Below are 17,915 nucleotides of genomic sequence, written 5' to 3' on the forward strand. Positions count from 1 at the left end.
ACAGTATCATCACGCATCGAGCTCATTCTTCCCTGCAAGGATAACACGTGTTGCTAGATCTACTGGTAGAATCTATCAGTAGAATGTGGTAGAATCTTATCTGGTAGAATCTTGGAAGTCTCATACCCTTCCTTCCTTCAGTTTGTCTTAATCTCTTTACCTTTTAGCCTGTCTGGCAGTGTTTCTGCCGCTGTCTCTCTGTAACACCAACTCTCTTTCTAGGTTCTGCCGAGATGGATGATGAAACCCAGGAATTTCAGCCCTAGTCTCCTTATCAAATGATGTTCCAGCCATCCCTTTGGTATCCCCTCCAGAGCAAGCTGACAGGGGTGGGGGTGGGGGTTTGTTTGTTTGTTTTTTGCAATTTGGATAGGCTAAGAATTTTTACAAATCTTCAATTTCTGTTTCCCTTTTGCCTAATAATTCCTCCTTCATTGTATCTCCCTCCTCTCACATTACTATAAGCAACAAGGGAAAATCATATCTTTAACCGTTTGCTTAGAAATCCCCTCAGCGGGACTTCCCTGGTGATCTAGTAAAGACTCCTCCTTCCAATGCAACCCCTGGTCGGGTGCTAAGATCCCCCCCAAACCCAAAACATAACACAGAAACAATATTGTAACAAATTCAATAAAGACTTTAAAAACAAAAGAGCAAGCAAAATCTCCTCAGCTAAATAACTTATTTTGTCACAAATTCTACTTTTCACAAAACAGTAAAACACAATCACACCAAGTTCCTCGATACTTTGTAACAAGGGCCAGCTTTCCTCCAATTTCCAATAGCATGTTCCTCATTTCTGTCTGAGACTTCATCAGAATCCCTTTTACCATTCATATTTCTGCCAACAGTTTCTTCCAGGTGATCTAGGCTTTCTCTCGTGTGTATCTCAAAACTCCTCCAGCCTCTACCTGCATTTTTAGGTATTTGTTATAGCAGCACCCCACCTCTTGGTACCACAATGTGTATTAGTCAGGGTTCTGCAAAGAAACAGAACCAATAAAATGTGTAAATACTGGTTTTTCCTAGGCATCCAGGACTAGAGCCTTCCTATGAAACCTTTCATAAGCAGAAATGGCTTAAAACAAAGAGGTAATTACCTTAGACCGCATCTTGCTAACAGGCACACAGAATAAATCAAGATAAAGTGGAGATGCTCAGAGACATAGTTCAAAGCTGTGGCAGCTTGATGCTGAAATACTGAGTGTAGGTCCTGGGGAACTGGCTTGGCTGTGGTGCTGTCAAAGCGGTGGCTGTGCGCTCTCTTTAACGACTGGTTGCAAAACAAATGCTTGCTTAACACCACTTTCACTTTTCACCTTTTCCCCTAAAAGTGAAAAGCCTCTTCTGACTTCTGTTGGTTAGTGAAAACAGGTACTAATGTAGATCTTTCGTGCAAGTGAAGTGGCGTAAAGTAGACTTTCGAAAAGCAGGGGATAGTTGTATATACAAAAAAATTACTTTTGAGAGATTTATTCACATGATTATAGAAGCTGGAAAGTCCAGAATTTGTAGGGTGGGCTGGCAGGCTGGAGACCGAGGAGAAGCCAGTGCTGTGGTTGAAGTACAAAGACCACCAAGCTGAAACCCCAAGAAAGCTGGTGTTGCAGTTGAAGTCAGAGGCTGTCTCCTCGCTGGGGGCAGGGTTGAGATGGGGAGAAAGGGGTCAGTTTTTGGTTCTTTTTTTAAGTCTTCAACTGATTAGACAAGGCCCACCCATTATGGAGGACAAGTCTTACTCAAAATCTGTCACTTAAATGTAAACCTCATCCAAAAACACCCTCACTGAAACATCCATTATGTTTGGCCAGATATCTTGGTATAGTTGGCCAAGCCAGGCCAACACATAAAATTAACCTTTCATATACCTTCTATGTTACATTTTAAGCTCTGTGGGGACTGGGACTTTGTCTTAACAACATTTGTACTGCTTACGCCTGGAACTGCAGCTAGCATACAGTAGGTATTCAATGTACAGTTGATGAAAACTGCATAAATGACTGACTAGATGAATATCTGCTAGGGCTTTAAAGTTTATCAGATTTGTTTTTTTTTCCCTCACTTGCATTATCTGATTTAACTGTCCCAACAGTTCTTTGATCTGGGTCTCATGGCCTCCAGTTAAATACTGAAACTGGGAAATAGAGAAAGTTAAATGACCAGTTGAGATGCTAACCTCTAGCTCGTGTTTCAGACCTGGACTCAGATTTCACTCTTTTGACTCCTAATTCTCTACTTAATCAGCTACATGCCACTGTAATTATTCTCTCACCTTACCTATTCGTCCACTTATTATTAGGTAACAAGTGGAAATTGGTAACTTAATAGTGCCAAGTCTCTGCTGGCTGTTAAAAGGGCACACAGTGGGTGAGAGGATATTTGCATTCCTGCTCAAGGCCATACAGTATGGAGGGGTGTCAGAGAAGGACCTTCTGCTTCAGTGATGAGTGGTCATCTCAGGGGACCGCTGAGATGCTCAGCCAGGAGAGAGAGCCTCTTTTGTCTCTAATCCTGGAAGAAGACCAGCTATGAAAACACTGAAGAGGGTCTCTGTAGATATAACACAAACCCGGAGGCTTTTCTCTGTGCTGCTTCTCTTGCAGAATTAATCTGGCATGTCACTCCTCGGCTGGGATGGAGTGGCTTGACATGAGATTCCATCCTGCTACTCAGAACTGCATGCAGTTTTAAGCTTATGAATGGTTTATTTCTGGAATTTTCCATTTAATATCTTTGGTGGGATGCTGGTGGTATTGGGGAGAGTTTGGGGCTGAATTATATGCAGCTGTTGTATAAGGTGGTGTGGTTTGTTTGTTTGTTTGTTTGTTTTTGGTTTGAATTGTGACATAGACACTCACTTTCCCCTCTTAGTGACCTGGTTCTTTTTCTTTAGCTCTGCCTTTGTCAACCATAATGATGTTTTAACTTCCCATCTATTGTTTAGAACATATTCTGACATATCATTATTGATTATTATCAATAAGTATAATAAACATGATGCTATGCTATGCTAGAGCCAATTTAATTTCTGCCACTTATTAAAAAGTACTTTATCCATAGAGTTCCTTGGTGGTCCAGTGGTTAGGACTCATGCTCTCACAGCAGAGGGCGTAAATTCAATCCTTCATGGGGAAACTAGGATCCTGTAAGCTTTGTGGTACAGCCGAAAAAGGGGGGAAAAGGATACTTGATACAAAATAAAAATGACTTGACGTTGGCAACAGATTTAAAAACATGACGTTTCTGAAAAGACAGTATTAAATAAAGGCAATTTGTTCAAAGAAACCTGGGGTATGGTATTAAACAGCAAAGTTCATTGTTCTCTTCATAAGACAAATTAATTAATTTGCAAATTAATTATTCAATAGATATTAATAATTGGATTTCATTAAAAAATTGACAAGGAGCAAGCCTTGCTGAATGATTAGGTAAGACTAAAAAGGTGAGCTGTGTTGGTAGAGTTGACAGGAGACAAATTAAAAATTTTTAGTTGGCATGGTGGTTTACCAGTAAGAATAAAGAGTTTATGCCCAATGAGTACATTTACTTTCATATAGAACTTCCTGCCTCTAAAATGAAATTATTTAATTCCTCCAAAAAACTGTAAATACTGAACTGTGCCAAGTACTGAGAGGGTGATGGAAATGGTATTGGAGAAAGAGATGCAGAAATGAAATGAACACAATTTCTGCTTTCAAGATTGGGGGAAATTGCTTGTATAAGGAATTGATTTTTAAAAAATTAAGGTTTTATTCTTTTAGAGCAGTTTTAGGTTTAAGGCAAAATTTAAAGGAAAGCACAGAGATTGTTTTCCATATACTCTCTTCCTCCACAAATGCATAACCTCTCCCACTATAAGCATATCCCACCAGAACTTGTTACAATTGATGAGAGTACATTGCCACATCACAGTCACCCAAGGTCCAGACTTTACATTAGGGTTCATTCTTGGTCTTATATGGACTTGGACATGCTAAGGACTTGGCCTTCTATGGACATCATCATTGCAGTATCATATAGAATATTTTCCCTTCACTTAAAAACCTCTGTGCTCCAACTATTCATCTCTCTTCTCATCATCCACCCGCAGCCACTGACAACTAGTGATCTTTTCACTGCTTCCATGGTTTTGCCTTTTGTCGAACGTCATGGAGCTGGAATTACACAATATGTAGCCTTTTCAGACTGGCTTCTTTATTTTACTGTCATGCATTTAAGAATTCTGTCTTTTCCTGGTTTGATAGCTCATTTCTTTTCAGTGCTGAATAACATCCCATTGTCTGGATATACCACTGTTTGTTTATACCTTCTCTTATTGAAGGATATCTTGGTTGCTTCTGAGTTTTGGCAGTTATGAGTAAAGCTACTCTAAACATCGGTGTGAAGGTTTTTTTGTAGACATAATTTTCACCTTCTTTGGGCAAACACCAAAGAGTGAGATTGCTGGATTAGATCATAAGAGTATGTTTAATTTTGTAAAAAACTACCAAACTGTCTTCCAAAGTGGCTGTACCACTTTACATTCTTGGCAGCAGCGAATGAACGTTCCTGTTGCACCACATCCTTGCAGCAATTTGTTTTCTTTCTTTTTTTTTTTTTTTATAGGTTTCTGATGTCTATTTTCTTTTTTTTTCTTTTTTTTTTTTTTAAACTCATCTTGGTTTATTTATTTATTTTTTTAATTAATTTATTTATTTTTAATTTTTACTTTACAATTCTGTATTGGTTTTGGCATAGATTGACATGAATCCAGCAATTTGTTTTCAGTGTTTCAGATTTTGACCATTCTAATGCGTGTGTGGTGGTATCTCATTGTTGCTTTAATCTGCATTTCCCTTATGACATATAAATTGGAGCATCTTTTCAAATGCTTATTTGCCATCAATACATCTTCTTTGATGGGCTGTCTGTTCAGGTCTTTGGCCTATTTTTAATCAGATTGTTTGTTTTATTATTGTTGAGGACTTTTTATGATTAAAGAACATTTATTAGGTTCTTATTGTTGAGCTTTAAGAGTTCTTTGTATATTTTGGGCAATGGTCCTTTATCAGATGTGTCTTTGAACATACTTTCTCTCAATCTGTGACTTATATACTCCTTCTCTTGACAGTGTTTTTACAGTCAGAAATTTTTAATTTAATAAAGCAGAAATTTTTAATTTAATAAAGCCAAACTTATCAGTTACCACATTCATGGATTATGCCTTTGGTTTTGTATCTAAAAAGTCATAGAGATAACCAGGGTCATCTGGGTTTTCTCCTCTGTTATCTTCTAACAGTTTTATAGGTCTGTGTTTTATATTTAGACCTATGATCCATCTTGAGTTAATTTTTGTGAAAGGTGTAAGGTCTGGGTCTGCATTAATGTGTATGCGTGTGTATCCTGCTGTTCTAGCACCATTTGTTGAGGAGGCTGTCTCTGCTCCATTTGTTGCCTTTGCTTCTTTGTCAAAAATCACTTGACTGTGTATATTTATTTGGGTCTCTTTCTGGGGTCTCTATTCCATTCCACTGATCTGTTTGTCTGTTCTTTTATCAGTACCACAGTGTCTTGATTTTTGAGCCTTTACAGTAAGTGTTTTTTTTTTTTTTTTCCTTTAAAATTTTATTTATCTATTTTTTGACTGGGGTGGGTCTTCCTTGTCTTGCACAGGCTTTCTCTAGCTGCGGTGAGTGGAGGCTATTCTTCTTTCCGATGCTTGGCCTTCTTATTGTTGTGGTTTCTCTTGCTGTGAAGCACAGGCTCTGCGGCGCTTGGGCTTCAGTAGTTGTGCCACCTGGGCTTAGGTGCTCTGTGGCATGCAGAACCTTCCCAGACCAGAGACTGGACCCATGTGGCCTACATTAGTAAGTGAATTCTTAACCACTGGATCACCAGGGAAGTCCCATAGGTATTTTTAAGATATTATATTGGTGCAAAAGTAATTGCTGTTTTGCATTATTGAACTTGCTGTTTGATACTGGAACACATTCTTAAATAAATGTGGTAATGTTATAAGAGTTGAATCATTGGAAAAGATCCTGATGCTGGCAGGGATTGGGGGCAGGAGGAGAAGGGGACGACAGAGGATGAGATAGCTGGATGGCATCACCGACTCGATGGACATGACTCTGGGTAAACTCCAGGAGTTGGCAATGGACAGGGAGGCCTGGCGTGCTGCGATTCATGGGGTTGCAGAGAGTCGGACACGAATGAGTAACTGAACTAAACCGAACTGACCTGAACGTGATAATACATCATTTTAATGCATATTATGTTTTTTTGCTAATGACTTACTACTTGCTGTTTATATTTATTTTAGACTATAGCAATGATCTTAAACAAAAATCAAATTCAAGTAATTTTTTTTATTTGAATGCAAAATGGGTTGTAAACTAGGAGAGACAATTCACAACATGAACAACACATTTGGACCAGGAACTGCTAATGAATGTCAGTGCAGCAGTGGTTCAAAAAGTTTTGAAAGGGAGATGAGAGCATTGAAGATGAGGAGTAAAATGGCTGGCCATCAGAAGTTGACAAGAACCAATACAGAGCAATCTCGAAGCTAATCCTCTTTAACTACATGAGAAGTTGCTGAAGAACCAACGTCGACCATTCTACAGTCATTAACATTTGAAGCAAACTGGAAAGGTGAAAAACCTTGATAAGGGAGTGCCTCATGTCATGAGCCAGAGAAGGCAATGGCACCCCACTCCAGTACTCTTGCCTGGAAAATCCCATGGACGGAGGAGCCTGGTAGGCTGCAGTCCATGCATGGGGTCACTAAGAGTCGGGCACAACTGAGCAACTTCACTTTCGCTTTTCACTTTCATGCATTGGAGAGGGAAATGGCAACCCACTCCAGTATTCTTGCCTGCAGAATCCCAGAGACAGAGGAGCCTAGCGGGCTGCCGTCTATGGGGTCGCACAGAGTCAGACACGATCGAAGCAACTTAGCAGCAGCAGCAGCAGCATGTTATGAGCAGACCGCACCAAAAAAGTGTTGTCATTTTGAAGTGTTGTCTTCTCTTATTCTACACAGAAACAACAAGCCATTTCTCGAACGGATTGTGACATGGGATGAAAAGTGGATTGTATACAGTAACCAGCAATGACCAGCTCAGTGGCTGGACTGAGAAAAGGCTCCAAAGCCAAACTTGCACCCAAAAAAAAGGTCACGGTCTCTGTTTGGTGGTCTGCTGCTGGTCTGATCCTCTATAGCTTTGGTGAAACCATTACATCTGGAAGTATGCTCAGCAAACTGATGAGAGGCACCAAAAATTGCAACACCTGCAGCCAGCAGTGGTGTTATTCTCCTCCATGACAACTGCCGACCACATGTCACACAACCAATGCTTCAAAAGTGGAGCGAATTGGGCTACGAAGTTTTGTCTCATCCACCATATTCAACTGACCTCTTGCAAACCGACTACACTTGTTCAAGCATCCTGACAACGTTTTGCAGAGAAAACACTTCCGCAGTCAGCAGGAGGCAGAAAAACTTTCCAGGAGTTTGTCAAGGTCCCAAAGCATGGATTTTACACTACAGGATGAAACCAACTTATTTCTCACTGGCAAAAATGTGTTGATTTAAATGGTTCCTATTTTGAATTAATAAATGTTTTTGTTGTCAGTGGTTTGGTTTTTTTTTGTTTTTTTTTTTGTTTTTTTGACCGTAACCGTGCCTTGGATAAACCTCATTGAATACGATACTGCCACTATGCAAAGCTTGAGCCTACTTATAATGATTTTAAATTCACGGTCCAAAACCACAATTACTTTTTCATCAACTAATAAATTATGTCAGCAAATTTGGAAAACTCAGCAATGGCCACAGGACTGGAAAAGGTCAATTTTCATTCCAATCCCAAAGAAGGACAGTGCCAAAGAATATTCAAATTACCGGACAATTTTGCTCATTTTCACATGTGAACAAATTAATGCTCAAAATCCTTCAAGCTAGACTTTAGCAGTACATGAACCGAGAACTTCAGATGTTCAAGCTGGACTTAGGAAAGGCACAAGAACCAGAGATCAAATTGCCAACATTTTGGATCATAGAAAAAGCTACAGAATTCCAGAAAAACATCTTCTTCTGCATCATTGACTACACTAAAGCCTTTGACTGTATAGATCATAACAAACTGGAAAATTCTTAAAGAGATGGGAATGCTAGGCCACCTTAACTGCCTCCTGTGAAACCTGTACACAAGTCAAGAAACAGCAATTAGATCCAGACAGGAAGCAATGAACTGGTTCCGAATTGGGAAAGGAGTACACTGTATATTGTCACCCTGCTCATTTAACCCATATACAAAGTACGCCATGAGAAATACAGGGCTGTGTGAATCACAAGCTGAAATCAGATTGCCAGGAGAAATCAACAACCTCAGATATGCAGTCGATACCACTCTAATGGCAGAAAGTGAAGAGGAGCTGAAGAACCTCTTGATGAAGGTGAAAGAGGAGTGAAAAAGCTGGCTTAAAACTCAACATTAAAAAAAACAACGATAATTGCATCTGGTCCCATCACTTCATGGAAAATAAATGGGGAAAAAATGGAAACAGTGGCAGATTTTATTTTCTTGGCCTCTAAAATCACTACATATGGTGACTGCAGATATGAAATTAAAAGGCACTTGCTCCTTGAAAGAAAAGCTATGAGAAACCCAGACAGTGTATTAAAAAGCAGAGACATCACTTTGCTGACAAAGGTCCGTATAGTAAAAGCTGTGGTTTTTCCAGTAGTCATGTATGGATGTGAGAGCTGGACCATAAAGAAGGCTGAGTGAGTAAAAGTCACTCAATCGTGTCCAACTCTTTGTGACCCCATGGACTGTAGCCAGCCAGGCTCCTCTGTCCATGGAATTCTCCAAGCAAGAATATTGGAGTGGGTTGCCACTCCCTTTTCCAGGGGATCTTCCCAACCCAGGGATCGAACCCACATCTCCCACATTGCAGGCAGATTCTTTACCATCTGAGCCACCAGGGAAGTCCAAAGAAGGCTGAGTGCCAAAGAACTGGTGTTTCAAATTGTGGTGCTGGAGAAGACTCTTGAGAGTCCCTTGGACAGCAAGGAGATCAAACCAGTCAAGCCTAAAGGAAATCAACCCTAAATATTCACTGGAAGGACTGATGCTGAAGCTGAAGCTCCAATACTTTGGCTACCTGGTGCAAAGGGCTGACTCATTAGGAAAGACCCTGATGCTGGAAAGGTTGACAACAGGAAGAGAAGGGGATGACAGAGGATGAGGTTGACATGACAGACAGACAGGGATGACAGGGATGGCATCACCGACTCAATGGATATGAATTTGAGCAAATTCCGGGAGCTAGTGAAGGACAGGGAAGCCTGGCATAATGTAGTCCATGGGGTCACAAAGAGTCGGACCAACTTAGCGACTGAACAACAACAATAGATTATGGCACAAAGATGCTTATATCTACTTCAATTTTTTTTGGAAATGTTTTCAAAGGAGAAGAGACACTAGTCATTTTAGTATGACCAAGAGTTAGCCAGTTGGAAATGATATTCAAGATGGAAGAGAGTACAAAAGAATGAGTCTCCAATAGAAACATGATGTAATGAACTTAATTGTATCTCTCCAAAATTCATGTTGGAGTCTTAATTTCCAGCACCTTAGTTATGAATGTATTAGGAGAGACAGCCTTTAAAGAGGTGATTGCATTAAAATGCAGTCCCCAGGGTGGGCCCCAATCCAGTAGTGTTACGGAGTTGAAGCTCAGTCTTCTCTCTTCATGACAAGCCAATTAACCTGAGCGACAAGGAATATAACTTTATTCAGAGATCCAACTGACTAAGAGGATGGTTTTCTGCTTTATTAACTATCCCTAAGCCTCTGACTGTCTGAATCACAATAAACTGTGAAAAATTCTGAAAGAAATGGGAATTCCAGACCACTTGACCTGCCTCTTGAGAAATCTGTATGCAGGTCAGGAAGCAACAGGTAGAACTGGACATGGAACAACAGACTGGTTCTAAATAGGAAAAGGAGTACATCAAGGCTGTATATTGTCACCCTGCTTATTTAACTTATTTGCAGAGTACATCATGAGAAACACTGGGCTGGAGGAAGCACAAGCTGGAATCAAGATTGCCGGGAGAAATATCAATAACCTCAGATATGCAGATGACACCACCCTTATAGCAGAAAGTGAAGAAGAACTAGAGCCTCTTGATGAAAGTGAAAGAAGAGAGTGAAAAAGTTGGCTTAAAGCTCAACATTCAGAAAACTAAGATCATGGCAACCGGTCCCATCACTTCATGGCAAATAGATGTGGAAACAGTGTAAACAGTGACCGACTTTATTTTTCTGGGCTCCAAGATCATTACAGATGATGACTGCAGCCATGAAATTAAAAGACACTTACTCCTTGGAAGGGAAGCTATGACCAACCTAGACAGCATATTAAAAAGCAGAGACATTACTTTGCCAACAAAAGTCCGTCATCTAGTCAAAGCTATGGTTTTTCCAGTGGTGATGTATGGATGTGAGAGTTGGACTATAAAGAAAGCTGAGCACAGAAGAATTGATGCTTTTGAACTGTGGTGTTGGAAAAGACTCTTGAGAGTCCCTTGGACTGCAAGGAGATCCAATTAGTCCCTCCTAAAGGAGATCAGTCCTGAGTGTTCATTGGAAGGACTGATGTTGAAGCTGAAACTCCAATACTTTGGTCACCTGATGGGAAGAACTGACATTTGAAAAGACCCTGATGCTGGGAAAGATTGAGGGCAGGAGGAGAAGGGGACGACAAAGGATGAGATGGTTGGATGGCACCACCAACTCAGTCAACATGAGTTTGAGTGAACTCTGGGAGTTCGTGATGGACAGGGAGGCCTGGTGTGCTACAGCCCATGGGGTCACAAGGAGTCAGACACAACTGTGTGACTGAACTGAACTAAACCATCTTTTTGAATATACAGAAAAGTAGAATATAATAGACTGAAAAGCACTATGAGCCAATTCAACATAATTAAGTGAAAGTTACTTCAGTCATGTCTAACTCTGTGACCCTGTAGTCTGTAGACTGCCAAGCTCCTCTGTCCATGGGATTTCCCAGGCAAGAATACTGGATTGGGTTGCCACGCCCTCCTCCAGGGGATCTTCCCGACCCAGGGATCCAACCCATGTCTCTTATGTCTCCTGCATTGACAGGCAAGTTCTTTACGACTAGCACCACCTGGGAAGCCCCAGGGTTCCCTGAGGCAGGCATTTATGTATGACTATAATAACAAAAGTAATAAAAACAGAGAGTAAAGTCAAAGATCTACCATGGAGTTAGAATTGGCTCTTCCCTGCAACAGTTTCACGGATGTTCTTTTTAAAAAAGTATATATTTATTTTTGGCTGTGCTGGGTCTTCGTTGCTGCTCGTGGGCTTCCTCTAGTTGTGGGGAGTGGGGGTTACTCTCTAACCTCTCTGAGGTGCGTGAGTTTGCCATTGTGGTGGCTTCTCTTGTTGCAGAGCACAGGCTCTCGGTGTGTGGGCTTCAGTAGTTGCAACTTAAGAGCTTTAGGGTTCGTGGGTTTCAAAATTTCAACACATGGGCTCACTAGTTGTGGGTCACAGGCCCTAGAGCATGCAGGCTTCAGTAGTTTTGGCACATGGGCTTAACTGCTCTGTCATATGTGAAATCTTCCTGGACCAGGAATAGAACCCATGTCCTGTGCATTGGGAGGTGGATTCCTATCCACTACAGTACCAGGGAAGTCCTGACTGATGGTCTTATAAGAAGAAATTTAGGCCCCAAAATAGTTAGCAATAATGCACGCATGTGGGGAGAAGGCTGTATGAGGACCCAGTTAGAAGCTGGCATCTCAGGAGAAGCCTCAAGAGAAACCAGAACTGTCAACACCCTGATCTTGAACTTCCAGCCTGCAGAACTGCAATGAAATAAATTTCTGTTGTTTGAGCCACCCATTCTGTGGTGTAACATTATAGCAGCCTGATGTGTGTTTTTCCACACCACCAGGAAATTCTCTAGTTCTCAGCTGACACTAACTGGGTATTCTACCAATTTAAATTTAATACTTTAATTTAAATTTAATAATTTAAAATTGGTATTCTACCAATTTAACTGACACTGTCTACTTGATCATAACATCAGACCCCGATGCCAAAAGTTTGGCCTCTGTGTACCACTGCCGAGTTGAATCTCGGAAACAGAGTTTTGGGTGAAGTAGAAAAGAGTATAAATAAATAAATAAATAAATTTTTTAAAGTAGTAGCTTTACTGCTTTGCCAGGCAAAGGGAGGGACACAATAGGCTCGTGCCTCAAAAATGTGTGTCTCAACCCAGGGAGATTTGGTGAGGAGTTTTTAGCAATGGTTCAAGGATGGAGTTGCTGAGAAGGATCAGGGTGTGCACAGGGTCTGCATCCTTTTATTCACTTACTTTTAATTTTTTAAAATTTGCGGCTGTGCTGAATCCTTGTTGCTGTGAGTAGACTTTCTCTAGTGGCAATGCGGGGGCTACTCTTCGTTGCTGTGCTCAGGTTTCTCACTGTAACAGCTTCTCTTGTTACAGAGCACAGGTTCTAGCCATGCAGGCTTCAGTAGTTGCAGCTTATCAGCCCTAGAGCACACAGGCTTGTGGCATATGGGCTTTGTTGCCGTAAGGCATGTGGGAATCTTCCTGGACGAGGTATCGAACCCCTGTCCCCTGCATTAGCAAGCAGATTCTTATCCACTGTACCACCAGGGAAGTCCCCTGCATTTCTTTGTGTGGTCTCAGATGATCTCTTGATGATCAGTGGTTCTTGAGGTTATTAAACTGTGGACTTCTCTCTGGAATAAAGAATGTCTCAAGTAGTTAACATCTTCTGTTTGTTGGAATTTTCAGAAGAACTCAGAGATACTGTTTTGTGTATCTCTTGAGGGAACCAGGATCCTATCTCAAGGGTGAACTTTTGCTGCTTGATGGCTCCTCCCTTGTCTCTTCATCTCTTCTCTTCCATGTTTGAACCTGCCCTTTGGAACTCAAGGAAGGTCCAGAAATGGGGAACACAGAAAGACTTTCATGGCCAAGAGCCCACAGAGTTCTGCTCGGTTTTAGTCCCACAGATTCAAGTCTCAGTCTCACAAGACTGCCCCCACTTCAGCTCCAGTTGAAAGTCTGAGTTGTCACTTGTGCTTCTGATGGACCGGCTATAAATCAGCGAGATTCCTATGAACTCCTCCTTGGGCTCAATCAATGTGCCAGAGCAGCTCACAGAACTCAGAGAACATTTACTTACATTTACCAGTTTGTTACAAAAGATAAGTACATAATTAAGAGTGTCACCTACAAATTCGCACTTGACATCTATCTCTACAAGGATCAAATTATGAGTGGCTGTGGGTGCTGACCTTTAACACCCCCTGAAAGGAGTTCAGGGTGGAAATCAGGAATGAGGCACTCTGCTCTGGGAGAAACTGGCAGAACAAGTCTTCAGATAGAAAGATATTTTCAGGAGACTTTATGAGCCCAGTTCTTTCATCTTCTCAGATCTAGAAAAGCACTAAAGTCCTTCATGGTGATGTCTGCTCATTGCGGCTAGCAAAAAAAAAAAAAAAAGAATATGTGCTTAATTGCATGTACTCCCCCTTCACCAAAATCACATTTATAATGACCTTCTCCCCTTCTTCTCTGGAGCAGCTTCTCAGAGCTATTTGAAATGCTATCTCCCAGGCTAAAGTCTTCATTTTGCCCCAAATAAAACTTAACTTACAACTCTCCTGCTGTGAGGTAGTTTTTTGTTTTTTGTTTTTTTTTTCAGTTGGAAAAAGGTACATAGGTAGGGCAAGGTCTAGAAAGATGTCTCCATGGAACTGGGTTGCACCACTTTCTCCAAATATGGATAGGCTCACCTACCTGGGAACTCATCAAATCCCTTGTTCCAGTGTTTTTATAGAGTTTAATCTGTAGCTCTTCCTTTCCCCTTCCTAGAGGTCAGTGTTGTTGTTATTCAGTCACTAAGTCATTTCTGATTCTTTGATGACTCCATGGACTGCAGCTCCAGTCTCCTCTGTCCTCCAGGATCTCCTGGAGTTTGCTCAAATTCATGTCCATTGAGTTGGTAATTGCTTTCAAACCATCTCATCCTCTGCCGCCCCCTGCTCCTTTTGCCTTCAGTCTGTCCCAGCATCAGAGTCTTTTCCAGTGAGACAGCTCTTCTCATCAGGTGGCCAAAGTATTGGAGCTTCAGCTTCAGCAACATTCCCTCTAATGTATATTTAGGGTTGATTTCTTTTAGAATTGACTGGTTTAATCTCCTTGCAGCCCAAGAGGTCAGTGAGTAGTGCTAAAAGTGTTAGTCCCATAACCATTTGATCTCTCTGGTGACCAGCTCCGTCCTTAGGCTATCTGAGAGCCACACATTTGAATCACTTCATGTGCATAAATTTAGGTGTGGCCCAAAGGGCTCCTTATGAATAACAGACATTCCTACCACTCCGGAAATTCCAAGTGTTTTAGGAAATTTTTATACCAGACATGGAGACAAAGACCACAAATATTTCTCATTAAATCACCCAGCCCTGGCAAACAAACACAGATGGTTTATTTAAATACTTGTTAGGTATAGTTGAAACATAAAGGTATATGTGGAAGAATAGTAGAAATAAGACTGAGTGACTGTAAGGATAGGGAATATATGTGATTTTGAAAAGCAAAGACTTTGGAGCCTGACTGTCTAGGTTCAAATCTGGTCAATAACATGTGCCAACTATGTATGTCAGCCTAGGCAAGTTATTTTCTCATTTATGAATTATTTGTGTCCCATCAGAGTCATTAGTAGATAATGCATATTAACTGATATGGTAATTGTTTTCCAAAAGAGTCCTAAATGCAGTACTTGGATGCAATCTCAAAAACAACAGAATGATCTCTGTTCGTTTCCAAGGCAAACCATTCGATATCACAGTAATCCAAGTCTATGTCCCAACCCGTTATGCTGAAGAAGCTGAAGTTGAACGGTTCTATGAAGACCTACAAGACCTTCTAGAACTAACACCCCAAAAAGATGTCCTTTTCATCATAGGGGACTGGAATGCAAAAGTAGAAGTCAAGAGATACCTGGAATAACAGGCAAGTTTGGTCTTGGAGTACAGAAAGAAGCAGGGGAAAGGCTAACACTTTTTCTAAGAGAACGCACTGGTCATAGTAAACACCCCCTTCCAACAACACAAGAGATGACTCTACACATGGACATCACCAAATGGTCAATACTGAAATCAGATTGATTATATTCTTTGCTGCCAAAGATGGAGACGCTCTATACAGTCAGCAAAAACAAGACCGGGAGCTAATTGTGGCTCAGATCATGAACTCCTTATTGCCAAATTCAGACTTAAGTTGAAGAAAGTAGGGAAAACCACTAGACCATTCAGGTATGACCTAAATCAAATCCCTTATGATTATACAGTGGATGTGACAAATAAATTCAAGGGATTAGATCTGATAGACAGAGTGCCTGAAGAACTATGGACAGAGGTTCGTGACATTGTACAAAAGGCAGTAATCAAGACCATCCCCAAGAAAAAGAAATGCAAAAAGGCAAAATAGTTGTCTGAAGAGGGCTTAAAATAGCTAAGAAAAGAAGAGAAGCTAAAGGGAAAGGAGAAAAGGGAAGATATACCCATCTGAATGCAGAGTTCCAAAGAATAGCAAGGGGAGATAAGAAAGCTTTCCTCAGTGATCAGTGCGAAGAAGTAGAGGAAAACACGAGAATGGGAAAGACTAGACATCTCTTCAAGAAAATTAGAGATACCAAGGGAACATTTCATGCAAAGATGGACACAAAAAAGGACAGAAATGGTAGGGACCTAACAGAAGCAGAAGATATTAAGAAGAGGTGGCAAGAATACACAGAAGAACTATACAAAAAAGATCATAACCCAGATAAACGATGGTGTGATCACTCACCTAGAGCCAGACATCCTGGAATGAGAAGTCAAGTGGGCCTTAGGAAGCATAACTACAAACAAAGCTAGTGGAGGTGATGGAATTCCAGTTGAGCTCTTTTAAATCCGAAAAGATGATGCTGTGAAAGTGCGGCACTCAGTATGCCAACAAATTTGGAAAATTCAGCAGTAGCCACAGGACTGGAAAAAGTCAGTTTTCATTCCAATCCCTAAGAAAGGCAATGCCAAAGAATGCTCAAACTACCACACAATTGCACTCATCTCACACTCTAGTAATGCTCAAAATTCTACAAGCCAGGCTTCAACAGTACATGCATGAATCGTGAACTTCCAGATGATCAAGCTGGATTTAGAAAAGGCAGAGAAACCAGAGATCAAATTGCCAACATCCACTGGATCATGGAGAAAGGAAGAGAGTTCCAGAAAAACATCTATTTCTGCTCTACTGACTATACCAAATCCTTTGACTGTGTGAATCACCACAAACTGTGGAAAATTGTGCAAGAGATGGGAATACCAGGCGACCTGACCTGCTTCTTGAGAAATCTGTATGCAGGTCAGGAAGCAACAGTTATTACTGGACATGGAACAACAGACTGGTTCTAAATGGAAAAAGGAGTACGTCAAGGCTGTATATTGTCATCCTGCTTATTTAACTTGTATGCAGAGTACATCATGAGAAATGCTGGGCTGGAAGAAGCACAAGCTGGAATCAAGATTGCCGGGAGAAATACCAATAACCTCAGATATGCGAATGAAACCACCCTTATGGCAGAAAGTGGAGAAGAACTAAAGAGCCTCTTGATGAAAGTGAAAGAGGAGAGTAAAAAAGTTGGCTTAAAACTCAACGTTCAGAAAACTAAGATCAAGGCATCTGGTCCCATCACTTCATGGAAAATAGATGGGAAAATAGTGGAAACAGTGACAGTTAATTTGGGGGGGCTCCAAAATACTGCAGATGGTGACTCCAGCCATGAAATTAAAAGACGCTTACTCCTTGGAAGAAAAACTGTGACCAACCTAGATAGCATATTAAAAAGCAGAGACATTTCTTTGCCAACAAATGTCTAGTCAAGGCTATGGTTTTTCCAGTAATCATGTATGGATATGAGAGTTGGACTATAAAGAGAGCTGAGCACAGAATTGATGCTTTTGAACTGTGGTGTTGGAGAAGACTCTTGAGAGTCCCTTGGACTGCAAGGAGATCCAACCAGCCCATCCTAAAGGAAATCAGCCCTGAATGTTTGTTGGAAGGACTGATGTTGAAGCTGAAACTCCAATACTTTGGCATCCTGATGCAAAGAGCTAACTCATTTGAAAAGACTCTGATGCTGGAAAAGATTGATGAAGGCAGGAGGAGAAGGGGACAACAGAGGATGAGATGGTTGTGGGCATCACTGATTCACTGAACATGAGTTTAAGTAAACTCCGAGAGTTGGTAATGGATAGGGAGGCCTGGTGCGCAGGAGTCCATGGGGTCGCAAAGAGTTAGACACAACTGAGCGACTGAACTGAACTGAACTGAGGGCATATTAAGCTAAATAAAGTATAATATTAAAAGTGGCCACTAATTTTTTTCATTTTTTTATATGTGGCTACTGGAAAAATTTTAATTTCATATGTGACTCACATTATATTCCTAACAGTCAGCACTGATCTAGATTATTCAATAACGTGTTGAAGTGACTTGATTAGGAGATGATGTGATTATATTTTGGTTTGTGTGCATGCTAGTCTCTTTGTGTGAAGCTAAGTCACTTCAGTCGTGTCAGATATTTTTGATTTAAGGTAATTCATCTAGTACTGGTGTGTGAGAGATTAACTTTTGAAGATGTTGGAGGAGCAGAAGAAAATCATAAGGATCTGGGAGATGGGATTAGGTCCTTAAGGATCAATTGAAATGATAAATGGTTGAAACCCTGTTTAGACAGGAAAATCAACATTTCTCAAATTTTTTCTTTCTTCACCCTGAGAGTTTTATTTTCTACTCTGAAAATAAGTAGTGTT

At 40.8% G+C, this 17,915-nt stretch overlaps 1 long non-coding RNA gene across 1 annotated transcript; it reads right to left on the reverse strand.

The window, feature by feature from the left end:
- Positions 1-619: 619 nt before the first annotated feature.
- On the reverse strand, positions 620-1,252 carry LOC120858782. The gene is made up of 2 exons (XR_005719943.1): positions 1,101-1,252; positions 620-980 (listed from the first exon to the last, which is right to left on the reverse strand). It is a non-coding gene; the product is annotated as an uncharacterized LOC120858782 (long non-coding RNA).
- Positions 1,253-17,915: the final 16,663 nt, after the last annotated feature.

The sequence above is a fragment of the Oryx dammah genome, unplaced genomic scaffold, assembly GCF_014754425.2.
Source record: "Oryx dammah isolate SB20612 unplaced genomic scaffold, SCBI_Odam_1.1 HiC_scaffold_29, whole genome shotgun sequence".
Lineage (NCBI taxonomy): Eukaryota > Metazoa > Chordata > Mammalia > Artiodactyla > Bovidae > Oryx > Oryx dammah.